We start from the raw sequence: 5,951 nt of genomic DNA, 5'->3' as shown, positions 1-5,951 counted from the left end.
AAGGGCAAAAAAGCAGAAATAAACAATAGGACTACATCAAACTAAAAAGATTTTGCACCAAGAAAGAAATCATAGAGAAGATATTTGTAAATGATTCATCTGATAAGGGGTTAATTTCTAAAAGATAAGAAGAACTCATCTAGCTTAACACTAAAAGAATAATCTAATTTAAAAAAGGACAAAGGACCTGAATAGAGATTTTTTTCAGAGATGTACAGATGGCTAAGAGACATATGAAAAAATGCTCAACATCACTAATCATCAGGGAAATGCAAATCAAACTCCAATGAGATATCACACCATTCCAAATGGTTATTGTTGAAAAGACAAGAAACAAGTATTAGCAGAGTTGTGGAGAAAAAGGGAGCTTTGTGGACTGTTGGTGGGAAGGTAAATTGTTACTATGAAAAATAATATGGAGGTTCCTCAAAAAATTAGAAGTAGAAATACCATATGATCTGGTAATTTCCAAAATAATGAAAACACTAAAAACATTAGTGCCTGTGTGGCTCAGTCAGTCAAACATCAGACTCTTGGTTATGGCTCAAGTCATGCTCTTATGGCCATGAGGTTGGGCCCTGTGTTGGGTTCTACACTCAGCTGGGAGTCTGCGTAAGATTCTTTCCCTCTCTCTCCCTGCCCCCCACCTCATGCTCTCTCTGATAAATAAAAGATTTATATACTCCTATGTTTACTGCAGCATTATTTACACTAGCCAAAATATGGAAGTCACCTATGTTCATTGATAGATAAATGGATAAAGATGTGGTACACACACACACACACACACACACACACACACACACACACACAAATATTACTCAGCCATAAAAAGAAGGAAATCTTGCCATTTGCAATAACATGAATAGACCTAGAAGGTGTTATTCTAGCTGAAATAAGTCATAGGAAGTTGAATATTATATAATTTCAGGTAGTACTTTGAGTGAGGGAGGTGGCAAGTTGGGGAAAATAGGTGAAAGGGATTAAGAGGTACAAACTTCCAGATATGTCAGTGATAGGAATGAAAAGTAGAGCACAGAGAATAGAGTTGATAATATTGTAGTGACTTCAGATGGTAACAGATTATAACTACACTTACCATGGTGAGCACTTCTAAATTTTTTTTTAATTTTTTATTTATTTATGATAGTCACACACAGAGAGAGAGAGGCAGAGACACAGGCAGAGGGAGAAGCAGGCTCCATGCACCGGGAGCCTGATGTGGGACTCGATCCCGGGTCTCCATGATCGTGCCCTGGGCCAAAAAGGCAGGCGCCAAACCGCTGCGCCACCCAGGGATCCCCGTGGTGGGCACTTCTAAACATATAGCAATATGTAGAATCGGTGTGTTATACACCGAAATTAATATAACATTGTATGTTAATTATACTTCCACTAAAAATTAAAAAAAATGAGAAAAGGAAAGAAAAAAGGGATTCAATCACTGACTTTAGCTTTCACTTTTAGAAATTAGAAAAGGAGACGCCTGGGTGACTCAGCAGTTGAGTGTCTGCCTTCAGGTCAGGATGTGATCCTGGAGTTCAGGATGGAGTCCCACATCAGGCTCCCTGCATGGAGCCTGCTTCTTTCTCTGCCTATGTCTCTGCCTCTCTCTCTATCTCTCATGAATAAATAAATAAAATCCTTTTGTTAAAAAGAGAGAGAAATTAGAAAAGTAGCAAATTATTTTTATTTATTTTTAAAGATTTTATTTACTTCGTAAATAAAATCTTATTTACTATTGTACTGGAAGTTCTAGATCTTGCAAATGAGTAGCAAAAGTGACCTGTAGAGAATAAAGCATCATGTTGTGAGTGGCGGCTACAACTACAGTTGGAGTGAAACTTGGGGCTTCCCCTGCAGTTTCTCAAAGGAACACAGGTTTGGGAAGGACCCAAACACAGGACCCTCTAACCAATGGGACTTCAGGTGGTCAAATGCGATGAGGGTTCAGACTGTTGTTAAGAATATAAAGCTGAAGAAGAACTTGAAGACATCTAGGTAATGTTTGTATATATCAACTTACTGCTTTTACTTGAGGACAAATACTTCATGAACAAGGAGCTTGTCTTTGTCTTTATTTCCTTCACCAAGCTGTCCTGAATACACCAGATGCTCATACCTATTTGCTGGGTGAATGAATGAATGAAGGAAGGCATGAATATATAAATAGGAACATGGACTCCTCACAGAAATGTCATTAAAGTTCCTTCAAGTGCTCTTATTGTAGAACATTTTATAATTGGGATGATTTCCATATCTCTCTATTGAGTACAGTACAAAATATTTTTGTTACCTCTGGCACTGAGAATTATTAGCACAATATTTATGGCCAAGAACATCTCTGATATCTGATTGGCTTCAGAAGGCTAATTTCAAAAGACTAGTTTCAAAATCTTCCCAGTGTATTCAAGAAGAGCAGAGCAAGAGAAATAATTTTCCTTAATTAGGGAGACTTTCACTAGAAAGAATGATCTACCAAGGCATGACATTGCCAGTCTTGAGCATATACTTCCAGTTCCTAGAATAGTGCCTAGAATAAGTAAATACTCAATAAATATTTTTGGATAAATGCACAAGTGGTTGTCCCCTAAGTTAATAGGATGAGGATTTGTTGACCAATAGTCATTCATTCAAAATTTGTCTTCTCATTGCCCTACATGTTACTCATAGGATAAATCTTCCTGTTGCAAGGAAGGCTTTGAAGCTCTGACTTCGCATCTAGAGGTAGGGCTGTTGGAAGTGAGGAAACATTTTGTTGAAATATAATTGGGAGGTTGTAAGACTATTAAAAACTATTCCAAAAGCAATACACATTTATTACAAGCATTTAGACGTAATAAAATTACATAAAGTAAAAGGATAAAGAAAACTTGTGGAGTCTTAAGATTTTTGGGGAATTACTGCAAAAGTAATACTCACTGTAAACATTTATATGCCATAGAAATACATAAAGTAAAAGGTGAAAGCTTCCCTTCTCCCTTTTTTAAGTCGGCTATCTTGAGAAATCACTGTTGCTGGTTTGGAGTATATATCTCAGGTTTTCCTCCAGACCTATCATGACTATAATAATAATTTTAAAAATGAGTCATGCAACTTTTAAATAATCTTAATATATCTTGGTTATGGTTCCACATCAGTGCATGTATATCAAATGTATTATTTTAATGGCTGGTTATTAATTCATTGTATAAATAGTCTGTAATTTATTTAAATTATCCTTATTGATTGACATTTGGATAGTTTCTTACTTTTTGCTATTATTAACTGAACTCTAATGAAATATAATTTTTAAAAAATAGTCTTATGTGTATTTCTATAAGATGAATTTTAGAAGTGGAATTGCTGATTCAATTAGAAACCAAGTTAGGGTTAGGTCTTTAAGCAAAGGGCAGACAGTCCCCAAGTTCTGACTCTGTTGGAGAAGGTCTTGTTCTTTCATGTGGCTGCTAGAACTGTTCACAGGATTCACTATCTTTAGGAGAGATGGTAAAAGGAAAAGCTACCTTTGGGAAGAATTGGAATAAGCGCTAAAGAAAGGCAGAGTTCAGTCAGGTCAGGTGAGAGCTGATGTGTTACAAAGAGAGCATGTTTATTTTTCAGGAAAAATAGGTGCAGTTTGCTGGAAAGAGCCTGGGCCAGAGGGCTGAATTGTGGGAGGTTTCTGCTATCCACAGCCTGACAGCATACATACTTTTGAAAAACATTAGAGTCACACAGCTTTCCTGCATGTATAGGTCTGATAGGCATGAATGTAGGAGACCAAAGATGGAAATTAGTTAAATTTTTGAGTAAAAGCTGGTCATAAAGGTATAGACCCAACTTAGCAGTATCAAAAATAATAATAGTGAGATCTGACCATGAGCTATGACCATGAGCCCTATCCTAAATACTCTTTTCATAAATGGTCATATTTCATTCTCACTCATTAAGCCCATTTTATAGATTTTGGACCAGAGGAACAGAAGTTAGGTAATTGGTCCATGGTCACACAGCCAGGAATAGGCAATGTGAGATTCAAGTCCAGGCTTGGCGCAGAAGGCACCTAGTAAGTGTACTTTGAATAAGATGATAAGACTAGCAGGTCAAGATAGGACAGGGGCTTTGACAGTGTGAGAGGTTTGGATCTTATTACAGCAACCTGGGAGGGTCAAGAAGTCCAAGATCCTCACCAACAGTCATAGAATTAGAGCAGGTATCCATATTGTGCTTGTCCAGATACTTAAGTGCCAAAAGGCTCCACATAAACTCTCATCGCCTATTGGAAACCAGAAACAGGGTCCAGTGAAGAGATAGGGCTCATTTTTCCACCAGCGGAAAGGAAGAGAGGGTTTGCTCTTTAACTTACCTTCCTCCTGCTACTCTGCCCATTTGGTTCCCAGAGGGCATGCACTCTAAAGGGTTCATGACTCCACTGCCACTCTCTCTGGGGATTACTGAACAATCCTCTTTATGTCACCATAGGAAGATCTTACTGTCTTTTGAAATATTTCAACCCCCACATTTCATTTCTTAAAAGTCTGTATCACATTATTCTAAGATAGTTTACTGAATGCGTGCAATTCCCAAAGAGGAGACAGTTGCAGCAGGATCGAGCTCTACTTTCAGGCTACAATGAAATGTATGTCCCCTAATTTTATTTCTGTCTTGGAGATAACTGTGGATGGGATTAGAAGAGTCACTAATTTTCCATGCCACTGAGGGCAAACTATAAAGTGTACAATCATAGCAATCATTGCCCTATAACTGCTTTGCTAATATAAAAGAAGAATGTTTAACAGAGTTCTTTTACTTTTAATTTGATGATTTACTCATTCATTTCACAAGGGTTTATTGGGTGAGGGCCAGGCTCTTTGCTAAGTGTTGCAGATACAGAAACGAGACTCAGTGCCCTAAATTTCACACAAAAGGTTTGGCAAAGCTGTGTGTGAACTCAACTGGCAAGGTTATTTGGCAATCTGCAGGATTAAGTTATATTTTTATTTTTCAGCTTCTCTGTTCTATAGTTGCAAGGAGTAAGATTTCTTTTTGCATAGTCATAGAAAGTCCCTAGTTTCAGTCATTGAAGAATTTCATCATATTCAAATTTCTCATGTCTTTCAAACTATTTTATAATGGCGGCAATTCAGTTTCCCCAAAGCCATAGCTTCAGTAGATACTTGATGCCTAGTGACCACATTTAGTAATTTGGTTACTATCAGTGATTCCTCTCCTTGTGTGCCATAGGCTGTCAGTTATCCAGCTCTGATTGATTGCTTCAACAAGACAGATAACTAGTCTCAGATTTTATATTTTATTAGTTGCAACCCACTCCTGGATCCATTTTTTTTTCATTAAATTCCTTGGTTGCAAAAACCAGAATCAATCCCTGGTTAATTTGAAAAGAGAAAAGTTATATTAGTTGGATATTTGGTAGCTTCTAGAGTTCATGAGAAGTTCAGAGAACTGGATTTAGGAAATCAATAGGAATGGTGGCTGGGCAGCTTAGAGAAGCAGAATCTGTTTATAAATGCAAACACAGGCATGACTACCCTTTCTGGGTCTGGGTCCTGGCTGCTGTGGCCACTGCAGTCCTAAACCTTCCCTGCTTCTTTGTATCATTCAGACTCAATTTGAGGCAGGAGCAGCTAATCAGCCAAACCTAGGTCTAGTACCAAGCCCTAGCTTCCACAGGGCCAAGAGGACAAGCAAATGGGTATTCACCAAGACTTACACAATGGCAGTTTCTTTAAGACAGAAGGAGTTCAAATATAGCTTCCAAATTACAAGATTTTCTTTATAGATAGACAAAGTAATATGGCCCATATGAATATCAGAAAGCAGGTTGGATGAGGGATTATAATGATTGGATACTATATGGGGCCTGATGGGAAGTGTCTTTGAACCTGAGATGATGGAGCTTGATAATTTACTGGATGTGAAGAGGGAGAGAGAGAAGGGGAGAGCGGAAC

The sequence above is a fragment of the Nyctereutes procyonoides genome, unplaced genomic scaffold (assembly GCF_905146905.1).
Source record: "Nyctereutes procyonoides isolate TBG_1078 unplaced genomic scaffold, NYPRO_anot_genome, whole genome shotgun sequence".
NCBI classification, from domain to species: domain Eukaryota; kingdom Metazoa; phylum Chordata; class Mammalia; order Carnivora; family Canidae; genus Nyctereutes; species Nyctereutes procyonoides.
This window is presented reverse-complemented; position numbering follows the sequence as displayed.